The sequence below is a fragment of the Sylvia atricapilla genome, chromosome 12 (assembly GCF_009819655.1).
Source record: "Sylvia atricapilla isolate bSylAtr1 chromosome 12, bSylAtr1.pri, whole genome shotgun sequence".
Lineage (NCBI taxonomy): Eukaryota > Metazoa > Chordata > Aves > Passeriformes > Sylviidae > Sylvia > Sylvia atricapilla.
The window spans coordinates 3,666,610-3,681,789 of record NC_089151.1 but is presented as its reverse complement, the minus strand read 5'-3'; positions in this window follow the sequence as shown (position 1 = coordinate 3,681,789).

Genomic DNA, 15,180 nt, shown 5'->3' with positions numbered 1-15,180 from the left:
GCCGCCATGAGGGCTTCCTCAGCACTGAGGGGACCCTTCTCTGCAAGGGAACGCTTTTCCCTGAGGAAATCCTCCTTTTTGAGGGAACTCACTGCCCTGAGGGAACATTTCTCCCTGAGGAAACACTCCTTTTTGGACGGACCTTCTCTCCTTTTTGAGGGAACCCTCCGCCCTGAGGACAGTCTCCGTTTTGAGGGGACCGTCCACCCTGAGGGGACCCTTTTCCCTAGAGAGACTTTCCTTTAGGGAACCGCCGTCCCTGAGGAGACCCTGATTTCCAGAAACCTTTTTCCCTGAGGAGACCCTTTTTCCCGTGGCCTCCCTTTGCCCTCATCCTCCTTATCCATAAAACGTGTTTCAGAAAGAGTAAAAATTCAGAGTTACAGCTGGGACACCCGCTGCAGCTCCTGTCAGGGCTGAGGTGTCAGGTGCCCTGTGCTGAAGCAGTTTAAAAAACATCCCCAAAAGTATCCTGGGAAGGTCCCTGAAAGGTTTGTTGAGGTGTTGCTGGCCCTGATCTGTGCTGGGAACAACTCGTGGCCTTTGGGAAGGGAAAAGCTGTAATAAATACACACAGACAAGTGACTTTCAGGGTCAACACTCGGGTGAATTTCAATGGCCGTGGGGAGTGGAGGGAAAGCACAACAAATTCCCAGTGAATAGGTCCAGTTTCTGTCTGCTGACTGGCAAAGTCGGACTGGTCTGAGGCTGAGAGGTAAAAAAGGTTGTACATGGGCTAAGGGATAAATGCAAGGTCGCAGGGACTGGCCATGCCTTCAGTCAGACGTGAATAACCTCAGTGGTTGCAAAACTCTCCTCCTAGAATTCACTTTTTTTTATTTTTTTTTTTTTTCCCCCACATTGGCAAATTTTCATCCCATTTGCTTTTTTTCCTTCCCTCTTGTTCTTTTTCGCCACAGGGTTTTGTTCCTGCAGCACACCAAGGCCTTCACATTCATAGCAATGACACCATTTCTGTCCATGCTTTGTCTGACTCTGGTTCATTTTTCCTGCAGCCTGAGCTCAGCGTGAAGCCTCCTTCTTCCTTCCAGATGGGAGGAGATGAGCAAATTCCCACAAATCTGATGATGTGAGTGTTCCTGCAATGAGGTACCATGGAACAGCTTTGGCATTTAACTTTTAAATATAGTCTGATCATTGTGTTTTCAACAGAAAGCAGAAGTGTACGAAAGGAGAGAATTTAGGGGGAAGAAAAATAGTTGTCCAGAGAAGTTATTAATGTCCCATCCCTGGAAGATTTCAAGACCAGGTTGGATGGGGCTTGGAGCACCCTGGGATGGTGAAAGAAGTTGGAATGAGATGAGCTTTAAAGTCCTTTCCAACCCAACCCAATCTGTGATTCTGTCTGTACTAAGCATAGTAGAGCTCCCATTGTTTTGCTCTTTTGCAAAAATGAGTAAAAATCTTGATAAAGTTAAACCACACTTTTTAATTGTGGTTTTTGTTTTGTTTTTTAACCTTCACGGATGCAAAATTTCATAAAAACCCGTAGAATAGTTCTCTCGTTGCCAGCTCAGCCTTAAAAACAAATTGACCAGAATTCCAGGGTGGATGCTGTTTCAGATTCTCTCTGATCACCGCTAGAGGCACAGGATCCAGCTCCTGTCAGCAGGGTCAGGACATAGCAAGTAAAAATTAAGGAACTAATGGCATGATCATATGATGTGAACGCAGCCTGGGTTAGTAGAAGGTGTCCCTGCCCGTAGCAGGCACGAGATGACCATTTTAACTCAAAACAGCTCAAAACATTCCATGATTCAATGACATTCCTCTGGAAGCTGCTGGGGATGTCTTTGCCCACACGATGGCATTGCATGTTTAGGAAGTTCTCTGCGGGTTTCAACACTGCCCCGAGTGGGTTTGGATTCCCCTGTTTACACACTGTGTGTTAGAAGTAAAACCTGTGTAATAAATTATTTCATCCCTTTCCTATTAACTCCGTATAATGACCGTGAGGACAAAAGTCGGTTCTTGGTGGAAGTCCCTTCCTGGGCCACGAGAGCAGGTTCTGTGTTTGGTTTCCATCGATGTTAATGAACTTCCAGATGATGCCCAAGGAGAAAGATGAAAAGCGCAGAATGAGAAAAACAAACTTTTTCATTCAAGTTAACTTTTTCTTCTTTCATTTATTTTTAAGGTCAGTATTTCTGTGGATGTATTGCTTTACATGCAGTTGGATTTTTACATTTGTTTGTTTTACGAGTTGTGTTTCATATTTATCTCTTTCTCTAGCACCTCTTTTCAGTCTGGAAATACAAGACTAGAGATTCATGTCTTGTTGACCTTGCACTAAGACTGACAACCAGTAGCTAATTCTGGTTGACCAGTATTATCTTCACAAACAAATGATTTCATGACCCTTTTACTCCAGCTACTGGGCTCGGAATCAGTCAAAAGCTGCTGAAAGGTACCTGGCCTGGCTTAGCTCAGTTGTATCCTCTCTTGACTGTGAACTTGTGGGTTTGTTTGCCCTGCCCGTCAATCTAACCCGAGCTTCCTGCTGCTCCTGGACGGCGTTTTGTCACTTGCCTGTGACACTAGGCTGTAAACTGCAGGGTAACCAGCTCTTAAAGCCACAAGGTACTCGCACTAAATGGCACAGATTATGCTCCTGCTGCGGGGCAATTTCCAGGTCAGAGGCCAAACACCCTTTACACGCCTTCTTGGCACCGAGAATGTAAAAAGTCAGGCTGGAAACCTGGTGCGTAAGGACGGCAATTCGCAGCTCTCTTTAAATGAGTCGTCACTTCCTCATGTGTATTTTCAGCTACTCAGCAGAGCTGGTTGTCTCCAGTGCTTTGTTTCCGCCAGTAAGAAAGAGAGAATACACTAAGATTCCTTTTAAGGACATTCAGGAATATACTGATGTATAAAAAACGGGGAAAAAACACAAGAAGCTTCTCTGAACAATTGTGGCTAATTTTGTGAACTGATGTTAGACGCGTGTTTGATTGCATAATGGAAAAAAACAAAAACCAAAACTATTTTATTTAAAAGACTATGTATTTTTGACCTCAATAAAATGGAGTAGGTTTGGTTTTATTAGTTTGCCAAGACCACAGAAAATTTAGATGACCTTAGTTCCAGGTAATCCTCATTTCAGTTCAAGTCTCAGGTAAATCTCCTTCAGATAAAATAAATTATTTCAAATAACTAAATAGAATGTAAATGAATGAGGCAAGCAGCTCTGCGTTTATATCAAGCACATCTGTTTTACCTCAGTCATCTTTTAGTTTCTGTAAAATTATTTTTTCTCCTCTCTTGAGTTGGAACAGCGAAATTTTGCAGCTCGTTAGTCTTGTATACATATGTTAAAGTTGTTACCCTCTGGTGTCACTGACTCAGAACCGTTCTGATTCACCTTTGATATGATTCATACCTCGAACTGAGTTCTCACTGAAGGCCAGCTGAGAAAGGGACCCTGCTGTGCCAAAGACTGTGCAGACAGACAGGATTTCTGTTCCAAAGAGCTTATAATTAGCTGTATTCACACATGCAATGAGCAGAGCTGCAGCCCTCTCAGCCACAGGCATCTGAGAACTCCAAAAATGGTGATATCACACCGGAGGCACTTTTCAGCGGGGTATCTTGGCGGCGTATTCACCTTCTGGGAAAGGGAGATTGGGACTACAGGTCAAAATAAACCATTAAGTTTCAAGCCTCCGGCAGCCTGGAGTGTCGATAAGCGCTGCTGTAAGTCACACGGAGGAAACACTTCTGATGCTTTTCACTCCCCGGTTATTACTCAGCATTTCAGTTACATTATATTGCAGAACTCTGGCCTTTGCAAAAGAGGTCGCATTTAAGTTCAAAGAGTTAAATTATAAGAGACCCATAACCCTGTTTTAAGGTCTAGTGAGCGCAAAAGTCATTTCAACTCTTTCAGTGCCATTGGGCTCTGTGTTTCCTGTTTTGATGGAGACATGAAGTTTCACAAACCATCTGCAGTCACAGTGCAATCCTGCAATAACGTTATTTGATGAAACTCGCTGTAGGCCCAGCCCACTGATCATCTGTAGGGTGACTTCAGCATAAAATTCCTTTGACTGTAAAAGGTGTGACCCAAACCTACCCCTGATGCCCTTTTATATCCGTGTTGTTCAGCTCTGCCTGTAACTGGCTGCTGGAGGAGCGGTACCTTCACAGCTTCTCACCTGATTTGCCTTCGGGTTTTTGTGGGATTGCCATATAAGGGTAAAAGAAAGTCTGATTCTCACTCAAACCGAGTCCTTAGGTAGCAACAAAAGAAGTTCTGGGTTTTGCAAGTCTTTGTACTTCCCTTTGCAAACCCGTCTGCCTGCTGGTAACCAACTTTTCTATAAAAGGAGAAAGGGTGCAGTGAACAGATAAATCTGATTATTGGGGTTGGAACTAGATGATGTTTAAGGTCACCTTCAAACTATTTTCTGATTCTATGATTATGGGTAGAGATTAGAACATGCAGTATTTTAGAAAATGTACTTACAGGTGGGATAATATCTATATAAACCACAGCCAATTTAACAAGGCAAACAATCCTTAACAAGAGAACCTTTTCCACCAACTATGCAACCTCCGATGCTGAGAAACCCTACACATCCCTTTTTGTTTATTTTCTGCTTAGCCCAGGCCTAGTTTGAATTAAATTCCAGATTACTTACAGCATTACCCATCCCTTTTGTTTTGTTTGCAAAGGTTTGTAATCTGTGCTTAGTGAAAACTGTAGAGGAGTACAGCAAACCTGTAACTGAGTGAAGGAGTCAAATGGTAGAATTCTGTCTCTCACTGAGTATCAACAGACTTTGGGTTTGCTTCTTTTTTGTTTGTTTGTTTGCCTTAATTTTGGGTTTGTTTTTTTTAATTTACAGGCTGCTTTCTATGAAGGAATTTTAGAATTTGTTGAGGGTTTTTTGGTTTTTTTTTTCCGATGAGGAAGTTTTCCATAGAAAATATATAACTTTGGCTGTTTCCATATATAGTACTGCAGGAAGGAAAGCAGAGGATCCTTTTGCTGCAGATAGAAACAGAAGGTCTCATTTCCTCAGAGCACAGCTTAATCCCATCTATTTCAATTGTGATGTGGGCAGCACTACACACAGTAGCACTGTGGCCCAGACTTTTTGTTCTGTTTGTGAGCCTGGGTCACCTCACAGGGTGTTATCACCACTGTGTCCTTGGGGTCAGACTGTTTCGTCTGCTCACCCCAAACCCTGGAAGTGTTACCGCCACCAGAAACAATGAGCTGGAAACACGGGGGAAAACATCAAACAGTTTTAGAGCACTGCATCTGGCAAACAAAAACATGTTTGAGTACGAGATGGGAAAGTTCTGGCAACATTCCTGAACTCATTTTCACCCTTGTTCACGTCCGTCTTTAATGAATGCAGACTCTTTCTCCACACAGTGGGAGAAAACCCCTTGAAACATCTTAGATTTGTGAGGAAAGACTTTTTCAGCAGGACAAGCTGTGTTTCTTGGCAGCGTGCAGTATTGACACCCACCACGTAACAAGAAACCAGTGTTTTGTCCTCTGTTGTATGGAGAACCCTTAAGTTTTGAAAATAAGTGATGGAAACTTGATCATGGCTTGTGATGTCAAGAGCCATTGAGTAAACAAATTAATTTCTTGCAGTTTCAGGGGGTTGTGCTTTGTTATGTGCAGCTCCTTTTCCAACACGGCTTCTTCCCTTCCACCTGGGCTGGATTTGAACTATTCATTCTCTGTTTGTGCAGTACAGTTTATTTTCCACCATAACTCATCTTTTTGACTCCCATTTTTTTGTCCAGGTGTGGAGTGTGTTTCTCAGAGTCCAAAGCCTTTGGTTTACCTTTCCCTGAGTAACCCAGTGCCCACAATGGGATGCTTATTGCCCGAAGCAAAACCAGTGCAGGCTGTGGGAGCACCCAATTGTTGCTGACTGCTCAGTGCTGAGGTCTCTGCTCCAAGAGTATCCGGGAAAAGGTGAGACACCAGATTGAAGTGTGAGAGAGGAAGCTGTTCCTGCCTCCTGCCTTTCCCAGGGGTGTATGTATATGTATATACACTATATATAGTATGCAGTCATGTCCTTGTACATCTCAGCGTTGCCAAATTACTCCGATCAGTTCCAGGTTGGGTTTGTTGGCTTTTTTTTCCAAAATTTTTGGCTATAAAAGCCTGGCTCTGGAGCAGCTTCCTGTGTGTTCCAGCAGCTTCCTGTGTGATCCAGCTGCGCTGTCTGCTGGAGACATGAGCTGTGGGAGGAAGCTGGGGCAATAAACTGTTTATTCCACGTGTGGTTACTCCAGTACCTTCACAAAACACGTGTGGTAGATGTGTCCCGCAAAGATGTGTCCCGCAAAGATGCTCTCCAGAGCAGAACACAGCAGCTTTCTCTGTGTTTTCTGTTTTCAAAGTTGTACTTTATCACCGGAGAGTGAAACCAGCATTATCAACAAGCAGTCTTAAACTGCGAATCCAACTCTTCTCCCCAGTACAAAGAGCTGTTAAAGGTCAGTTTGGCTTTTTTCAGTCGGCTTTAATTAGGCATTGCAAACAAGCAAGAGGATAACCTGTGCTTTTATATTGAGTAAGGTACCACTGAGATCGAGATAGTAACAGTGAGCTGGGACAGCTTTGGAGGGCTGCCTGTAAATCATCTGCTGCTGGAGGTGACTCAGTGTGTCCCCAGGCAGGGCTCAAGTTGCAGTTTAAAGCAGCGGTTTCCAGCACTAAACAGAAAATATGTCACAGGAGATCAGAGTCCAAGCCAAGCTCTGCCTTTAGGTAGGGCTCTGTGCTGGCACCTGATGTGGAGGAGATTCAAGCTGGTGGGGAAAAGAAGGTGAAGTAGTGAAATGCTTTGTGTGAATGGTTGGGATTGAAAAATCCTTTGGGTTTTTGTTTGGTTTTGGTTTTTCTGTTTTTTCCCAAGGTCCCTCCTTGTCTTGTTCTATGGCCTCAGGCAGGTTTGTTGTTCACTTGCACATCTCTCCACACAAATACTGAGAGGGTACATGGTGTAATGGCTCTGATTTTATTCCAGTGCTGTAGCAACATGCTTTCTAACAAAACAGGGAGGAAAAGGAACACCATTGTTTCTACAAGCACCCCTGGGGCCACCTTTTATTCCCATCCTGCAGAAACAATCTCACTCCCTTAGGTGCCTCTTCTCAGAGGTGATGCCAAGCTCTGGAGGTGCACAGAATAAAACTGGTTCCAGTGGCTTGAGGCGGATCGAAAAAAAAACCCTCACACTCAAAAGCAGCTACAAATCTGGCAGAGTGTGAGGCCACCACCAAAACTGGGTGTCACACGATACCTTCTGCCACTCAGGAAGAGCAGGCTGTTTCTATGGCTACTACTGCCTTTCTCTCAAATGCATGAACCACCGGTGCTGATGAGATCATTTTGTATTATAGAAAAAAAAAAAATTACTCACATACTGCTTTACACTGCAGCATTTGTTGAGCTAGTAAATATCTGACTTCCTACGATAAAGACATTTTCCACTTAAGGTGTTTTTATAAAAGGGTAGGATTTTCCTCGTCTCAGATTTATAAGTGCGTCCATTTTGGCCTCGAAAATCCTTGTTCTGGTTTCCATGACAACAGGTCTGATTTTGGAGACTATTTCTTCCCCTTACTTCGTCTTGGGTGGGGAAGAGTTGCTGTCCCCTTCCAGCAGCAGTGCAATGGGCAAAGAAAATTGTTGTCTTGGAGAAAAATCTGAGACTTGAAACCAGAAGCTTCAGCCAGTTTTTTGAAACATTGGTGAGAAATGCATGAGAAGAATGGCACTGCTAACCCAGCACATGTTTGAGCCAGATTTTTTTGTACATGAAGAGTCAAGTGCAGTGTAATTCCAGGAAATTTTAGTCATATACCACCCAGTCATGTACTTAGCAAACTGCTCTGGTATCCCTGAATAGCTCGGTGTTGGCACACAGCAAAATAACCAGACAAAGAGGATCCAGCCAGTCTGTTCATATTGTCACTTTACCGATTAATTAGTACTGAATGCACTTTATTACTTGAAATACACTCTCACCCAGCTCTATTTTTTCCCTCAAGACGTCCTGTTTTCAGTACTGAGCTGCTAGGACTGTCTGTTTCACAGATCATTCATGGCTAAGGCATATTCCTTCAATGTGGAGCAGCTCGTTTGAGACCATGGGTAGTAAAGGCACCATAAATAATCCACAGCTGCTCTACAAGGAGCTTTCCAGTGGATTTGGCACTTTTAACATTTTCAGGAAAAATGAAGATAGACAGCTGCTTCGTGGCTGAAGTGGTTTAGTAATTGCTCTTCTAAAATGATAAAAAGGCCTTTTTTGCAAACTCCTCAGGAAATTCCTGGCGAGGCCTTGGTTTCTATTCCCTGCAGAGAAGAAGCACAATGTACCTGCATCCTTTTGGGTAATAAGTACCTTCAAATGTGCTGTCCAGTCAGGTTTCAGATGAAACTTCTCTTTTTCACTTACTGCAGAGTTTTCTTCATTTATGTGGGTAAAAGGCATTATTACCACAGTGTTTAAGGTGTCATTATATTATGGCCTTATAATCTCATTTGAGCTGGCAGCAGCCTGATGAATAATCTACCCATTCCTTAAACTAGTATGGGATTGCTCCCAGTGTCTATCCCAAATGCTGGAAATTCCAGCCCATCTTTTCAAGCAGAAATCCAAGAGTAGGTCAGGTATTCCCCATTAAGGCAGAAGGCAGGAGTATCTCATTTAGGATCATTTATCCACTCTGTTGTAAGCTGTGTGTAATTTACACTAGAGGCTACTCTGTGACTCTACTGTCCCCACCTGTGCAGTCCCTGACACATCTCAGGGTAAAGTGAGATTATTGCTGAAAGCCAGGAGCAGTTAAGGGTGAATCAATACCAGGCACAACACAAAAGTGATTCAGTGATTGCCTTAAATAACCACGCAGAGGTTTTGCCTTCTGTCATGACTAAAACATGCTGCCCGTGCTGCTGAAACAGCGAGTCCCTTGGGGACAATGAAGTCACAGCAGCCCCATTTCAGCTGTGCAGCCAGCTAGAGACAATGTAAGCACCCTCCTTTTCGGTGCCCTCCCGTGACATGCAAGGGATTAAAATGTGAGTCATCTGCTGAAAAAAACACTGATCCTGAGGCAGTAGGATGGCTCTTAAGAAAGGTCATTCAGTCCATAAATATTAATTATGAGTGGTGAAGAAAGCAGACGCCATTGAAAACAGTGAAACCTATGCAATTTCAGCTGCACTTTAAACTTTGCAGATATCAACGTTTCCATCTCTAAATTGCTCTCACACTTGATATGCTTCAGTGGTTTTATAACCCATTGGAAAATTAAATTTTTACCTTTCTGAGTTTTTTCATTTCTTCTGGCACAACTTCCTGTGATATTGCACCCCACAAAAGTGTTGTGTTGAAATCCTAAATTTTGTTTGTAGTGCTGTCTGAATGGTCCTGCAAATAATTAATTGATTCCTGTTTTTCATATAGCCCAGAGCAAGTTTAGAGGAAATAAATGTAACATGAGTTAGTCATCCTTAAATAATCTCAAAGCAGGGAGCCCTACATTAACAGCAGGCTGATAATTAGCTGTGCAGTGCTATCTCCAGTGAAGCTTTGCTTGTGACTTCAAATAAATTGATGAGCTGTCATTTATTTGTTTGTTTGCTTTTTCTCAGCAGGCGAATTTACTGCCTTCTTGCTGAAGTATCAATTATTCCTGTAGAATTGAATAGTGCTGTTTTAGGATTATGCATGTGGAGGCTAAGGTGGTTTGAGGCATGACAAAAAATAATAATATACCACCTCTGTTAAGACACCTGTGATAGGTACTTTTTTTCTTGTAGTAGAGATAAATATTATGTTACAGGAACAGCAAAGAATGGGCTTAACAAGAATCACCAGACCTGATCTAGCCGTTTAATTTTTTATTTTTTTGCAGGCTTCTGCTGTCGACCATCTGCAGCTGCTGTCGGTCAGGCATTGATCTGACCTCTGAGGGATAGAAATCCATTCTGTCCCCTGCCTGGTCGTTCAAGGCTTTTTATCTTGGCGTTTAAATTGGATTTTATTCAATTTTATTTAAATCCACTGTATCAACACTTAATGAACAGAAGCCCTCCCACTCTGCTCTGTGGCATCCCATTGTATGCCAGCTTTTTATTCTTGTGTGTGTGCTATACATATTCATTTCCCTTAATCTTTCATGCTAATGTACATTTCCCTTTCCCATTCTTTTTCTCTTCTTGATTATCACTGAATACCTGGGTGATACTTAAATGTCAGAAAAGCCCTAAGAAATGCCACATACTGGAGAAAAAAATAGTATATGTTTAAAAAGCCCTGAGCATGGGAATGGGAATATCTGCTTTCCAGGCTGGGGGACTGTTCTGGCCATCTCAAAAAAAAAAAAAAAATCTCTTGAGAGAAAAAGCTTTATATTTCTGGTGGTCTTTGATTTTGAACTTTGATATTGAAATTGGAGGTTCAGAAATGAATCCTGTCTTCTCTCTAGTTCATCTCTGCCCTGACATGATAATGGGTCACTTGGAACAATCAGCTGGCTTCATTAATTATTAATCCTAACACATGGCAAGAGCAATCTGGAGATTTGCTGGATGTGTGAGGGTCTGTTGATGGAAATGTAAAGGGGGCAATTATCAGTCTGAAAATAAATGAGAGTGGCAAGTGCCCAAGAGGAGGGGAAATCAGGAGGCTCAGGTATAGCTGGAAGAATTAAAAGATATTTTATTTCACGGTCAGATTGATATCTTAAGTTACATTAAAATAAAAATTCCTACAGCATGTAGTTCACATGAGGATTGGGTTACTTGGCTGAGCTGTGGTCTAGGCAAATACGCATTTATAAACGTTCACAAGAATTTTGATACTTGCTGAGTGCGTAGGAAAAGCAGTGAGCTGGTCACTTTTAGGAACTGATACCCCATCAGGCAAGAACACAACTCTCATCCCTGCATTCTAGTGGCTTTCTTGGGCTTTTATGCTGAGGGGAGAAAACAGAAGTCTTGAGACACGGAGTAAGAGCTGCTGCATAACATGAACGCTGTTTGAATGTGACCTTTTATCTACACAGACCAAGTAGTCTAATGAACAACAATGCTTATTGCTACTGCAGAAGGGGAAAGGTGTCAATTTGCCCCAAAGTGTGATACAATGAGAGGATTTTTTCCTTATGGCCTCTCTCTCTGTTTGCTGCACCAGAACGGGAGCTCGTGTTCCGCTGGTTTCAAAAGGGCTCAAAGAGTCGAGGGCAGAAGGAGCTTCTCTGTCCATTTCCTTTCTGTCAATAAGACATTGATGAGGTTTGTGCACAATAACATCTTATTTGAATATCCTTAAGACACTTCCTGGCAGAGTGCTGTGTTCCAAACCCCTGCCTGCTCTGTGATGCCTTGCTGAGATGTGCTGCTCTCCTCTGGATATTGTCTGGATTCAGCTCCCAGGTGAGCTCCTCTCCCAACACCAGTGGAGCCATCAGTGACAGCTCCAGATATCCCATCCCAGGTTTTTTCCTGCATTTTCCAGCTCCAGTGACAGTGGAAGGCAAGAATGGAGAGGTTAACAACTGCCCCTCTCACCTCCAAGGGCTGGGAGGGCTGGCAAACCACAAAAGGCTCTCTCCTGCTCAGGCTGCCACAGCTCCGGCAATGCTGTGCATTAATGGAGCTCCAGACTGTCTGATGGGAGGTTTTTTGTTCTTTTGGGGTTTGTTTTTTTTTTTTTTCCCTCACAGAGCAAAATATTAACTAAGTCAATTGATTGCATTTTCATTTCTTGAGGGAGGTGCAGCCCACACATGCCATTGTGTCTGAGCACAGACAGTCTGCTGAGGCAATACTTGTGTTATCTCAGGGGTGCTTTGTGCTGCAGCTCCGGCCCTTGCTTCTGCTGTAAAAGGAAATGGAAATTCTTGCTCACAAGACCCATCTCACAAAGAAATAAATTCTTGTAAAGTCGGCGTCCCAAACTTAGGAAATTACAGTATCTGCTGCAGCAAAATGCCCTGATAACCCCCATCCATCTGAATGTTTCCATAATCCACTACAGATTGCCAATTAATTGCATACTTAGTTCTATGTAATAAGGACAGATAATAGGCTGTATTAGTGGAAGTCCCTCAGGGGCAGTGGAAATACATCACAATATTCCTAAATAGCGTATTTTTATTAAAGCAACGCCTGCAAGCTTCTGTCTGGTACTAGAAACCTATTGTGTGGGGAGTTGTACATGTAATGAAAGGCCAGATTTACAGCACACACTTCTATTAAGTGAAGTACTTAATTGCTTACTTCAAGTACCAGTTCAAATAAACTGATCTCATCTATTTTCTAATTAAATGTGGGAAATTATAGTGTGGCTGGTTGGGACACAAGGTTTTTTAAATCCTCTTTTAGAGCAGGAGGAACTGTAAATAGTCTCTCATGCTATTAAGATTAAAATGAGACTGAAATCACAGAAGCATCCTTTGAACAATGGTGTGTGAAATATTTAGGATTTTGTAGACATAAATAAATCACTTTTTTTTTTTAGACTCTTTTGTGACCAGTTTGGATTTAGATTAAAATTCCTATTAATTAAACCAATTACATAATGGGCAGACATAGCTTTTATATAAACACACATAATTAATTTTATTTGGATGAATTGAGCTCTTCTGGGCTCCACTGAACATAATGTTCATGATGACCTTTTCCTGCTTACAGGAGTTTTAATATTTCACAGCAGTATTTCTGGGAAGCAACTTGGTAAACAGCAATTGTTCTCCAGAGGATAAAAAATGGGAAACTTGGTTTGGAAATTGAGTCAGATTGTAACAGGATTATTAGAGTCTAAGGAAATTATGCATCTTTATTTCGTTTATTGCTACACTTAATTAATCTTGCACATCTGTGACAACCACAAGAGGGTTGTGTACTTTCAGTTTAAAATTTTTTGAACATTTCTTGTGTGTGTTTTATACCTGGAACATTTTAGTACCCAAAGTCCTCCTGCTGGGCATAGATCTGCAACCTCCACATGAAAATCCTGCTGTAGAACCAGAGATGGATACAGAGTGTTTATTTTCACTGGAATTACCTCAGGAAAGTCTTGGATTGCTCTGGAATGCCTGGGAGGGCTCCCACTGAAATGCCTGTGACTGTTACCTGTCCCAAAAACTACGTGTTGCTTTTCGTGTTGATTTTTCTCACGTTCTCTTGTGTGTGTTGCTTTTCAGAAAGGAGAAAAGCTGAGCACTTTCAGAACAGTTTGCTGCTCTCAAGAACTGTTTCATCTTTGCTGTTTCCTTCTCCTGAGGTTGTCACATGACTGATGAAGCAAAAATTCACGTCGTGAACCGCTGCTGGTAAGAAGAGGCAGAATGAAGCTGAGCCTCCCTGCCTCCTCATGTATTATACATGTGAAAGCCCTGATAATTTCATAGGATTTCACACACTAAAAATAGTGTCCCCATGACCCAGGGCCTCTGGATCTTCCTCATAGCAGGCACCACATGAATTAATCACTCAGCTCCACCTTCACTTTTGTGCCAGAGCCTTAGTGTAGATTAATTCCCAGGAGTGCCAGGCATTGCATTTGCTGGGTCCAACAGGGGATATGTCAGTTATTACCCCTGGAAACATGAACACTCATGTCCACAGGGAGGGTCAGCTTCCATTTAGCCTCCCCCAGGCCCATATGCAACAGACATTATTAGTATTTTACAATAATTCAGCTTTGGTTGCTTCTAGGGAGAAATTACTTCAGTAAATTAGGAGTAGATGGATGTTTTCCTCTCTCTTAAATGCAAGGTTTGGAAGTTTTTTTTGCTGTTCTCAAATGGGTTTTTTGCTATCAAACTAGAGAATCTTATTCCTGTAATCTAATCACAGATGTTAATATGGAGAACAGTGGTTACTAACCAAATAGAAATCTGCCACTGTCTCTTTTCAGTGCTGATAAGACTCTTTCTTTTTAGCTGAAACCCATCTGGGAAGCATCTGCGTCACGTGCAGTCACTTGCCTGCCTTGATAAAAGGTTGAGAAAATACTGATTAGAGCTATTGATCTGGACTGGAATTAAAGTGCCTACAGAAACTCCCTCCCACGGTGCAAGATAAAACTATTGGTAACATGTAATAGATCTCAGGAAGCTTCTTCCACCTTCAAATAAGGGGCAAAGGCCTCCTGAATTGAAAATCTGAATTTACAGCACAATTCCAACACAATTTCTCTATGCATAGATAACTTGTTCCTAGTTAGTATTTTTTTTGTAATTAACAAAAACTTTTCTGTTTTGCTGCCCAACTGAGCAATAATAAGAGCTGACAAAACTTTTGTATATGTGGTGTGTGGAGATCTGCTCTGTATTTAGCAAACAGCATTCTTCTCTCCCCCAGCTCTGCAAACACACTCTTGTAAATCTGAATCAAAACCCATTCAGGACATTTCATCTTAAGTGGTTTCATCTTACTGTAATTACCAAGCATGTGAGGAGTAGCGAAACAATTGTCTGCACAACAATGGAGATGAAATAAAGATAGCCTCTAATTAATTCCATCTAGGTTATAATTAATTTTGACTGAGTTGCTCAGGACAATAGCCTTAAGTCTCACAGGCTTCTCTAAAAGAGGGCTGATCACCAGCTGCTGCTCTTGATTTTCAGAGCAGATGGGGCTATTTCCAGCTATGCTTAAAAGGAAATGATGAGGAGGAAGGTGGGCAGTGATTGATTTGCTTTGAACAGGCATTGGGGTGACACTGCTGAGGAAATGCTCTGTCTGAAAAGTAGACTCTGAAAAGGTCTTTAAAGATTTTAGAGGTGTTTTGGTTTAATTTATCTTTAATTTTGTAAGAGGCACGTTTTTATTATTAGCAAAAGTTCGATCAGTGATGGGATGCCATGTCAGTAAATACTTCATTATATACTATGTATTAAGTAGCATATAAGCATATTAAGTAGTACATTAATTAAGCATATATAAGTAGCACATAAAGCTTTGGATCCCAGTGTTGATAAAAGTGATGAAGGATACAAATACAAATGTTTCTAGTCCTTGCCATTTTGTAGAAACAAAAGATGAAACGATCTCTTTAGATGATTACTCTAGTTCTCGTCTCTCTACAGATGATGAGAGATACAGAATAGTTTTTAGCCTTTTCCCTGTGATAATTTTTCACAGTTTCCAGTTAGGCT